Consider the following 12,185-nt stretch of genomic DNA (forward strand, 5'->3'; position numbering starts at 1 on the left):
TATATATGTGTGTGTGTGTGTGTGTGTGTGTGTGTGTGTGTTTATGTGTGTTGAGGAGGGTGGATGATTGTGTTTATAGGCTTCTGTTTGTATTTGAAATAATAATGGTTGCCCCTCATGTAACGAGGATGGCTGGCCCTAGGGCCACCTACTGATAGGTGTGAGTTGTTTAATGTGTAGAAGCTGTCGCCAACACAACAACCACACCCTGAGTTAACGAGCTGAGTGACCCAGTGTCAAGGAATAGTCCGAGAAAACCGGACAGCTCGCCAACTGCACTGGCAAACAATTACCACGGAACACGTTCCGCAAATCGATTAACATCCAGGTCCCCAATTACTGCTGTGTAGACAGAGGCAAATGGCGTAAAGAAACTTGCCCATAGTTTCACCCTGCTCGGGATAGAACCCGGGTCCGCTCGCTTGCGAGGCCAGCATGCTGACCATTACACCAGTTTGTATATAAACTATAAGTACATAAGAACATAAGAAAATAAGGAGTTTGCAATAGGCCGGTTGGCCTGTGCATGGCAGCTCCTGTCGAGAGTTACTACCACTCTTTATCTTCCATGAATCTATCTAGCCTCCTTTTAAAACTCTCCAGCGTTCCAGCACTTACTACAAAGTTGCTAAGCTTGTTCCACTCGTCCACCACCCTATTTGTGAACCAGTTCCTTCCTATCTCCCTCCTAAACCTAAACTTATCCAACTTAAATCCGTTGCTCCGAGTCCTATCCTGCTCGGATATTAGAACTTTATTTATATCGCCTTTATTGATTCCTTTCACCCACTTAAATACTTCTATCATATCTCTCCGCACTCTTCGTCTTTCTAGGGAATGCAAGTTTAGTTTCTTTAACCTATCTTGATATGGAAGGTTTCTAAGTCCCGGAATCATTTTCGTCATTCTTTGCTGCACCGAATCAGTGAATTGATATCCATTCTATAATAGGGGCACCAGAACTGAACCGCATAATCGAGGTGCGGCCTGACTAACGCAAGATATAGTTGCAATAAGACCTCTACACTTTTATTAGTTACACTTCTAGCTATAAAACCTAATACGCAGGCACACACACACACACACACACACACAGTAGACGAAAACTTCCGCTCACGTATACGTCCATCCTGTAAGACATCCGTATTAAAACTGACTTTATTATTATTATTATTATTATTATTATTATTATTATTATTATTATTATTATTATTATTATTATTATTGCCACTTGTGTTAACAGTTACTGTCTCCTGATCACCAACGCCACAGCTAAATAATCCTCCCCCAGCCCTGATGTATAGCGGTTCTGGTAACTGTGTGAGACTGGTGATAACAAACACATCTGTTCACCTTATCGAAAATAACTTATCAGCCCCGAGCATTGTGAGGCGCCATGGCTGATACCACGAACCTGAATAATTACATTGTTTACCCCGCAGTCATAAAGGGTGGCGCAGAAGTCGATTTACCGTGAATATTTTGTAGTATACATTATTATAGGAAAAGCAGCCTATGCCCCACCCTGTATAATGTATTTGTTAGTTGAGATACAGTTTTGTTCTCGTCATCTCCTCTAGCGTATTCTTTATCGGTAGTGTAGCCGTCTTGGACTCATATCCTGATAGTGAGTCACGATTCTTTTTAATAAATTTACTAATGTTGAGTAACGATTCAAATCTTATGAAGGTTAGAAACTCCCGTTTATTTCACTTGATGATTAAAACATCATACCGCTAAAAGAAGGGGGGGGGTGTGGCTGTATAGGACACAGACCTTTTGTATTGTCTGGTGTAGGACGCAGGACTTGTTTGTATTGTCTGGTGTGACGAGAGGTGGCGTTCCGATCGCTCGCCAATCCGTAGATGTAGTGAACACGCTAATGATTTATATTGTCAGAGGTTTCCAAGTTCCCAACACTATATCCAACACTAACAATAGGACTCAACGACGGCCATAGTCATCGAATCCAGTACCTGCTTCATTATGACCTTTGACCTGACACTCTTGGGGATCAGAAGAGCGACGGCCTCATTCCAACCACTCCCCTTCCTCCTCATTCCAAACCCTCTTCCTCCTCATTCCATGCCACGCCTCCTTTTCCTTATTCCAGCTACTCCTCATTCCTACCACTCTTCCTCATCTTCCTCCTCATTCCAACCACTCTTCCTCCTCCTCCTCATTCCTATCACTCTTCCTCCTCCCCCTTTCTCCTCATTCCAACCACTCTTCCTCATCATCCCCACCACTCTTCTTCCTTATTCTAACCAATCCTCTTCATTCCAACCATTCCTCTTCTTCCGTCTCATCCGGTTGTTTATTAATTACTCATTTCTAATCGTGAGGAGACTCACCTGGAGGCTGCTGCTACCGGCATCGTCGGTGTAGCCCAACATGGAGACGTGTGTCTGTGGTGGGCAGGGCTGACCCAAGCGTCAACACCTTTTTCTTCGGCCATTCCAGCACCAGGTATGCCTTATGGGTGTACCTGCGGGCCAGTGTGTGTTTGATAGATCTTGGAATATACATATATACTGGGTTATATATTCGCTTTTGTAGTCCAGTATAAATAATTAGAACTGTGTAGAATTAAAGGCTGTTGCAACATTATACACACACTCCCGAGTGATGGGTCTCATGTGTAGATGTAGGAGGTAGTGAGTAGCGAGGTGTCCTGGGAAAGGAGTCCTCAAAGTTCCTTGATATTTGTATTTACTGTACACAGTCCCTCGAAAACCTTACACATCCGGAACATCGGTATATAGTCCAAAATTTTCTGCACATTCTTACAGCCGGCGTTCTAAAGAACGCGTCAAGACAGTCTATGGTCGTTCTTCACAATACCTCCTACAATTCTCAGGAAATTGTTACAGCAGCCAAACAAAAATTCACCAGCGGGTCAACCCATTTAAGCGAGAAGTGTAGGTGTGTTGGGATATGGAGCGTCAATCACGTCACTGTGTTAGTCCTCGCGCCTTGGTACTGTTACTGCCTCGCAGGCAACTTCGCAGGTTCAATGGCTCTTAATAGAGTATCTCCAATAAACTGGGGGACGCGAGGGGTCAGTAGAAAATGCTGGTATGGCCATGCTATGCAGAAAGTGGACACTGTTATGGTAATGTGCTTTATATTTATAATTATGTTTACTGTATATAATATTTATGGGCCTTGCTTTCTCCCCATTCATACTATGGGGTTTTTCGTATGTTATTACATCATCTTTCAGATCACGTGGCGCCCCAGCTAGGCGCAGTCAGTATTTCATCATACCTCATGGGCTTGACCTGGAAGGGTGTGATCCTGGTCCCTTGACCGGAAACGGGTGTGACTGATCCAGTAGGGCTGTGCATTGAGTTGCCATGTAGCCAATTGCTGTATGGTTGCGCTTTCATTCTTATAACATTTTCTTTAGCTCATATTACCAGGGGTGGATCCAGAGGGAGGGGGGGTCCTGGGGGTCCGGACACCCATGTTCATCAGAAAATTCAAATACTTTTTCTTTAATGTAACATTTTGTATAGTAATAAAGTAATTACTGTTGACATCAGAAGATCTCCCAATATCAAGTGCACGTGGCCTCAAAATGCCCATTATGGGTTAGATTTCCCCCAACTGGGTGGGCTCACTGCGCTCGGCATATTCCCCCACCCACAACTTTTTGGACCCCCCTTTTGATATTCCTGGATCCGCCCGTTATCTACCCAGTGTTTCCCATAAATAGTCTTGTCTTTCTCCCATTATAACTTTGCCTCAAACCTTGTAGTAGTTAATGTATGCTTGTGAATTAAATGACGTTCATCTGCACATACGTAGTAATCCCTAACTTTGCCAGTATTTTCAGAACCATTGGTTACCAAAAGAAGGTACAGGGAAGACGCCCCAGTGGAGGAAGATCCCAACCTTGGCACCGTCGTACCAGGAGGGCAGCGGCCGGATGTCCAGAGTCCCAGGTGGGGTCGTATCTCTCCCACGACACTCCTGACGGAGAAGAGAGAAACTAGAATGATCTAACTTGTCTGTAGTGACACATTCATTACACACCATACCCTTCTTCCTTGGTTCAGTAAGCTTTTTTATTATAAGTGTGAGGACATGTGGAATGATATACCGGGGCAGATGGTCTGGTCTCCAAACGTGTTGACCTTCGAAGAGAACTTGACAAGCTCTAGACAGATCATGATGTCATATTCTTGTATGGAGCTCTGGGAATATGTTGTATATCTATTATCTCGCCCACTATAACACTTGACTCGTGTAATGTAATCCATAGCATATCAGGGTATGACAATATAAAGCCCTCGTCCACAACACACCAAAGTAACCTAAATAATTATGCAAAAAAATCTCTTGTCAATAATAATGCGTCAGCCAGTCCATTAATTTTCAGCTATTGTCATTATCATTAGCGCCACCGAGCAGGCTCACCTTTTGACATACCCAGTTATTATATACCGCTAAAGCTTGTCATCAGAGGAGTAACTTTAAATAAAACCTGTTGTGGCTTCTTCATTGGAGACCCCAGCCCACTTTCCGTCCTCTCTCTACAAAGCAACACCTAATATACTGTATTTAAGCAAAAGATGAATTGAAATATTCTTATCTCGTCCCCCATGCATGGTAATACAAGTTGCTCCAGGTCCTTGTAGGATAACCTGGTAAAGTAACACGTCATCCTAATATAAACCTAATCCAAATAAACCTATTATATCGGCACATAGCGTAGATCTCGTTCCTGGTCATCTTGCTCATCTTCTTTTAGTGAAGAAGCCAGTTCTTCATTTGTTAACTCCTCTCCTGTGGTTCCAAGCAGCTCTTGTCTGATTTTTTATAGTTGCATGTCACCAAATCGCTACCCCTTTGGACCATGTGTGTGATCTGGGGCTCCACTGAGGGGAAGCCAGTGAAATCATTCACTGCTTTAGGCCATAGGCCCTTCCAACAGGAGTTCACACAGTTGCTTGTGTTTTCAACATGGTTCAGTTTAACATTTGCTATGCAGTCAGCAATGATGTAATTTTTCCACATCTCCTTTGCCCCTACCTGGCCATCTTCCAGTGCCTCGTGGATCTTGGACAAACTGCGACTGGGGTAATAAAACTTGAAAACAGCAATTATTCCTTGGTAAAGAGTAGATTAACAAAACCTCACGTGAGGAAAGGTATATACTAACTCAGAAGACACAAAAGAGAGGTGAGGTGGAGCATCATGCCTATAACTGAGGTCTTACCACCGTCAGCCAACACTTATACGACAACGTAAAGGGGAGGTGTCCAGTTATCAAACAGGAGCGTCGTGTTTGTCAGTGATAATGCCTGTAAATCTTACAAAGACCGTTATCATGCTGGCAACTTGTTACCATGTTTAACGTTGGGTCTACTGTGTTCTGGTCCAGTAAAAAATGACAAAAGATGTTTTATGTTAAGGTTGATATAATGAAGGAAAAAATAGACAAGTTCTTTGAGAATTGGGGATCAACAAGAATATATAAAAGCTCTGATATATGACCATGAACCTTTGTTTAGACCTAATGATGCCACTGGACGATACTCGATATTAATCATCATTCTCTTATTTACGTCACAAGATGAGAATTATATTACCGTAGTACTTCTCGAAACCATACTGATTGATTCAATATTGTTGCGTATGAAAATGTACTCGTGCAAATAATTTCTAAAATATATTGACACCTGGTAGGGATCTGACTCGCCGATAAATCAACAGTTAATCTCTTCCCCTTCATTGAAGAAAAGACATTTACCGTAATGAAGAGACTTTCATATGTACACTAACTAACAGTAAATTGAACCTCACATATGTTTTGAATTATTTAAGATATTATGTATCGCCAGTTGTCTGCATGGATTGACATGGGTGTGTAGCATATGCTCCAAATTCCATATTGATCAGACATAAATTATCCCAGTGGAGTTTGGCAGAAATATCTCACCCTTGTGTGTACCGCTGCATGTATCAATAGAAATAGACTTGGATTGATTTGATCGATTGATATTTATATCTTAAAATCGTCATACAAGTTTAGTTTATTTTTTTACTCTTACTTTTATCCTCTTTACCACTGATCGGCTCGTTTGCCGCTTGGGCGATCGGTCACGTCTCTCTTACGCACTGTTGGCAAGTACTGGGCATGCACCGGCTCCTGAATGTATCTGTATCTGCACCAGTGTTAGTCAAGTCTGGTATTGAAAGAGCTTAGACTCGGTGCCGTCACAACACACTGGCAGATTGTTCCAAGAGTTCACAACTCTCACTCCGAAAAAGTTACCCCTCACAGTTTTCTGGACTTGCGGCTTCTTCAATCTTGAGCTGTGACCCCTTGTGGGGCGAGCGTCCGCCAGCTCCAAGTAAGGACACTCGACTGAGTAGTGCCCCTTGAGATGCTTATACACCTCAATTAGGTCACCCCTTGCCCGTCTGTAGTATAAGCTATACAAGTTCAGGCGCTCCAATCTCTCAGGGTAGCTGAGGTGCCGTGATACAGAAACTTCTCATGCTGTGGTTAGGTAAATCCATATGTTTAAGGTCCAGTACTTGCCAACAGTCCGTAACAGAAACGTGACCGACCGCCCAAGCGGCTAACGAGCTGATAAATGACGAAGAGGATAAAGTTAAAAGTAAATCTATGTTTCAAAGATTTTGGTGTAGGCTTACTTGAGACTGACGATTTTTTTTTTTTTTCAGGATTATTGTTTTAGGTGCTTGCTGGGGAGGACCACGTAACGAGACCCCGAGGCTTTGAAAATACTCACCCACTCCTCAGGGTCGTTGAACCACCGTGAAGTATTGAAGTTACGTGGAGGGAAAGGGTGCAGGTACAATATTGAATTAGGCTGTAACATTCATTTTGGCAGCAGAGTGCGGTAAAAGGATAAAGAAGAGAGAATTTATCACTCAGCTGTTATCGTAAACTAGCTAAGACACCCATGTAAACCACAACGTTTTCTCAAAAGCTCTTGTGTTCTAGGATCGAGAAGGAATAACTTAACCAATTTTGCTTACATGTAGTTGCACTCTTTAGTGGTGGAGTATTTAATCGGATACATTTCCTGGTGTTACTTGGCACATTTCCTACGGAAATTTATTATAATTCAATGTACTTATCTAGCTGTAGATGCTTGTAACAGATGCTTTGTCGAAATTTAAGCGAACATTTAGTCTTTCAGTGAGATAATTTTTTCATCTCTATTTATCATTTTATCACCTATCAGAGCACTAGCCGTTCTAATGGCTCGTCATTGCGTTGTTACTTTGTTGTGATCCTTAATGTTCAGTGTTTTTACAGGAGGAAACCGAAGTACCAGGAGAAAACCTGCGATCGATCGGGAGGCTGGTTTGTTTACTGCTCGATACTGTTTGCAAAATACTTGGTAAGTAAGGGATCTTGAATCTAACTGAACATTTGCCAGTGTTGATCAAGCCTGATCTTATGAGCTCACACTCGGTGCCGTCACAACGTTCACTGGCAAGTTGTTCCAAGAGTTCACAACTCTTACTCCAAAGAAGTTAGCTCTGATAATTTGCTGTACTTATACAGTATAGAGCCTCTTTTAACTTGAGGCTGTGTCCTCTAGTGGGGAGGCCATTTGTTAACTTCAGGTATGTGTATTTGACTGTGTAAAAGCCCTAAGTGTTTATAAGCTTCTTTTAAATCAGAATTTACCCTTCTTCAGTATAAACTAGGCAACTGAAGACATTCTATTTTACTCTAATCTCTCTTGGTATGTGAGGTGTATGAGTGTACTGTACTTGATATGTCCTGTAAATATTTGTCATGAGAGTATCAATGAAGAGGTGCACTTAATCTCGCCATTTTTGCAGACTGGGTGTGACCTGCAGAGCTAAAAGAGTACACTAAGACGACGCCCCACTGGATGGCAACTTAAATTTTGGCGGCGTCGTAATAATGAGGGCGAGGCATGAAGTCTTAGTTGGGCTTGTACTGCAGTCATCCCACGTCTGAAGTAGGTGAAAATGTTTACTGAAGTACTTGTTTGACCTATGTTTATTTAATAAGTTTATTTCAGGAATCACACAGCGCTAACACAGGAGGAGGTGAGCGCTATGTAAACAATGCCATCTCTGACCACACCCAGAGATGGAGGGTAGCCGGAGGCAATACCAAGACCAGAGACATTACCGAGAAAAAATTCCGGCTTGAAAGTCATGTACACTAATACTGACAAGTTCCTTGGTAAGAGAGAGGAGTTTGAAACACTGCTGAAGGTACATCAACCCGATATAGTAGGTTTGTAGAACTGTTGTACAGAAACAGGAGAATCAAGCCGGAAGAATGTGAATTCAATATAGATGGATGGGACTCATTTACGAACCTTTTTTTCAATTAATTTGCAAGAGGGGTGTGGTTATCTATGCTAGACAAGACCTTAGAGCCAGCCAGGTGAGGGTTTGGGGAGAGAATGTTTTTGAAGACTCAAAGTGATGTAAAATTAAACTAAAAGGGAGAGACTTACTTATTGTCAGGTGTATCTACATGTCCCCAAACTTTAGCATATTAAACCAAAAGAACTTAAGAGCTCGTCACGATCTTCAAGAGAGGTGCTTCCCCGTCTGGTTCTCAAGATATGCTAGAAACTGTCAATTGATTGAAAAGGTCAAAAGGAGGGCCACCAGACTGGTGCCTGCTCTACGGAACCTCAGCTACCCAGAGAGATTAGAACGCCTGTAACTGCCTAGCTTATACTACAGACGGGCAAGGGGCGGACGTCCACCCCACAAGGGGTCACAGCTCAAGGTTGAAGAAGCCACAAGTCCAAGAAACAGTGAGGGCAAACTTTTTCGGAGTGAGAACTGTGAACTCTTGGAACAATCTGCCATAGAGTCTTGTGAAGGCACCGAGTGTGAGCTTTTTCAAGGCCAGACTTGACCAACACTGGAGCAGGTTCCGATATATTCAGGAACCAGTGCATGCCCATTACTTGCCAACAGTGCTTAACAGAGACGTGACCGACCGCCCAAGCGGCTAACAAGCCGATCAGTGGTGAAGAGGATAAAAGTAAAAAGTAAGAGAAGAGAGTGAATGTAGAACTGTGGTAGTGATCCGCCAGCCTCTGGTAGTCCAAGAGCAATGTAATGCTTGTTAGTTTCGATCAAACAACTTTCACTAATACTGTGGACATAATATAACTGATTAGAAACCAAGAGTAAGCCTAAGCAAAGAATTTCTGGAAATAAGCACCTGACAGCTTTGTCTGCTATCCTTGGTCAAGTTGCCTTACTGTGCTGTTTACCTGCACTGTCTCGGCACACAGGAAACTGTATACTCCCACGGCCTACGTGCACCGTATACCAACATTGTCTATATTCATGCTGCACTGCATAACAGCATAGTTTATAAACATGCTTATCCAATTGTAAATCTGTATGACAACTTCACTGAATTTCATGTGTTGAGTCGTTCTGCTTTTGATCAAAATATTGGCTAGTTTGAACAGCATATTTTCGGTATCGTTCATACAATTAATTGTGTGAATGGCAGTTAAACTAACAATCAATCTCATCCTTGCTTCTCAAAATGAACCACGATATAAAACAATTATTTTCTTAGAAAAACAATTCAATATCGTTTAGTGATACCAAAGCTCCTGTTACTGATCTAGGAGTGTCGAGCGCACCTGCATCAACTACCACTAACTGACGGCCGCTCAGTGAAACGTTCCCTCCTAGCTTAGCAGTTTACATAACCTTCTCACTCTCCCCTCCAAGTTGCTAGATACTTCCTCTCACTTTTCACTCTACTAAAGAGCCCCTTCACTTGTCTTTCCCCTCTGTACTCTTATTAATTGTAATTCCCCATTTTTTCCCTTACCCTTCCTGCTTACTTCCGTATCCCCTGCCCTCACGACTAGACTTGTTATATTTCGGGAATGTCTAGCTTGTTTTCTGAGTCATTATGTTACGATGGTACATTATAAAGCAAAATGTCTCTCTCTTCCATCTGCGCTACCCGTCCTATACAGTACACCACTTTGTCACTGGCTTACTCCCTTATTGACGGAGAAAACTTGCTCGGTGCTACTAAAGCACTTGGGGAGAGCAATGTCTATATTGATTTAAGTTAAGGTCACTGGATCAAAGGTCAAGATCCGTGTTGCCAAAATTATTACCCAAGTTTCTATGCACTATTAAGGGGGAAGAAGGTCTTTAATAGTGTAGGCATTGTTAGGTCAACTCAAGGTTACTGCTGCCAAAACTGTAACCGAAATTCCATGCCCCAATGTGGAAAAAATTCCTTAACACTTCGCAATATCTGGGTATCTACTTCTGGGTCACATATATCTGGGTATCTACTTCTGGGTCACATATATCTGGGTATCTACTTCTGGGTCACATACATCTGGGTATCTACTTCTGGGTCACATATATCTGGGTATCTACTTCTGGGTCACATATATCTGGGTATCTACTTCTGGGTCACATATATCTGGGTATCTACTTCTGGGTCACATATATCTGGGTATCTACTTCTGGGTCACATATATCTGGGTATCTACTTCTGGGTCACATATATCTGGGTATCTACTTCTGGGTCACATATATCTGGGTATCTACTTCTGGGTCACATATATCTGGTATCTACTTCTGGGTCACATATATCTGGGTATCTACTTCTGGGTCACATATATCTGGGTATCTACTTCTGGGTCACATATATCTGGGTATCTACTTCTGGGTCACATATATCTGGGTATCTACTTCTGGGTCATATATATGATTGGTTTATATCTAATAACTTTGTTTTTCATCACATATGTCAAGACCATAAAATAAAGATAAAATAAATAAAAATAAGAAAATACCCGTACGTTAAAATTCTAATCCTTACCAAATGATCCTCAAATACTTACATTCCAGATACTGTACTGTCAAGGGTCCAGGAACTGTACATAAGATTACATAAGAACCTTGACACTTGGGAAAGAAGTGCCACTTTTGATTTCAGGGTGACTATTGATGTGTACAGTATGTGCTCTCTGCGGTGTTCTTGTTTCGTGAAAGGTTTAATGGAAATTAGTATCTAGTTTAACTTTTCAATAATCACTGCCGGTGTTGAATGGATTAAGTATCAACATATCCTAATGTGCATTTCTGTTAACCAGAATTAATGAATTATTGGGTACAGTATATCCATTAGAACTTATCTTTGCCCGTTTTCCTCTTGAGTTTTTTCCTTTTAAAAATTTATAACGAACAAATTCTTAAGTTTTGTCACCAAATTTCCCCCAAGAAAAAATCATGAAATTAATGTTTTCCATTTTAGTGGTGAGAATCACCCGTTGTAATTTTGTTCTTCTTTCATATAACTGTTATATCCCCATATGAATTATCTCTCTTTATCTAAGTTAACTTGATGTTACGACATAGTGTACTGTACTAGAATTATTTGGAGTTTATATATACTCGACAATTTAAAGAAAAAATGAGACAGCAAAACAAAGGAGCCGTGTCTGGATGATATGGCTGGGGAGGCAGACAGCGATGACTCACAGCGGCCAACGACGCGACACTACCTCGTTACTGAGGATTATTTCTTTAGCTGCCAGTTATGATGTTTGTTCTTAGGGCGAGGGAGAACAACCCTGAAAAACAAAAAACAAGGCGTGTAGGGGTGGGCGAACCGTAAGAGAGTTTAATTCACGCCTCTCTCGTGTGTGTGTGCGTGTGAGGTCAACTAACATTATATCTGAAAGCGTTGTCACGTTGTCACCATTTACGCACGCTAGATGTTAGCCTTAAAAAAAACATTAGTTGTGTACAGTGGCAATTTCGTAGTAGGAGCTGGTAGTATCGACACCACGCTTGTACTCATCCATGTACCCGGACCGTATCTTGTGAGGGCGTAGTGATTCTCCCCTTCCACTACCACACCACTCCCACACCACTCCCTCACCACCATACCACTCCTTCACCACACCTCTCCCTCGCCATATCCTCATCACCACACCTTCCCATCATAACACACTCTCACTGCACCCTCCTCACCATACCATTCTCTCGTTACACCACACCCTACTTGCCAATCCCTCACCATGCCACACCACACCAACCACTACACCTCCTCATTGCACCCTCCACACCACTTCCTCACCACTTCACACACTTCTCACCACACCACTCCCTCACCACACACTCCTCACCATACCACA

This window comes from Homarus americanus, unplaced genomic scaffold (genome assembly GCF_018991925.1).
Source record: "Homarus americanus isolate GMGI-L3 unplaced genomic scaffold, GMGI_Hamer_2.0 scaffold54443, whole genome shotgun sequence".
In the NCBI taxonomy this organism is placed as follows: domain Eukaryota; kingdom Metazoa; phylum Arthropoda; class Malacostraca; order Decapoda; family Nephropidae; genus Homarus; species Homarus americanus.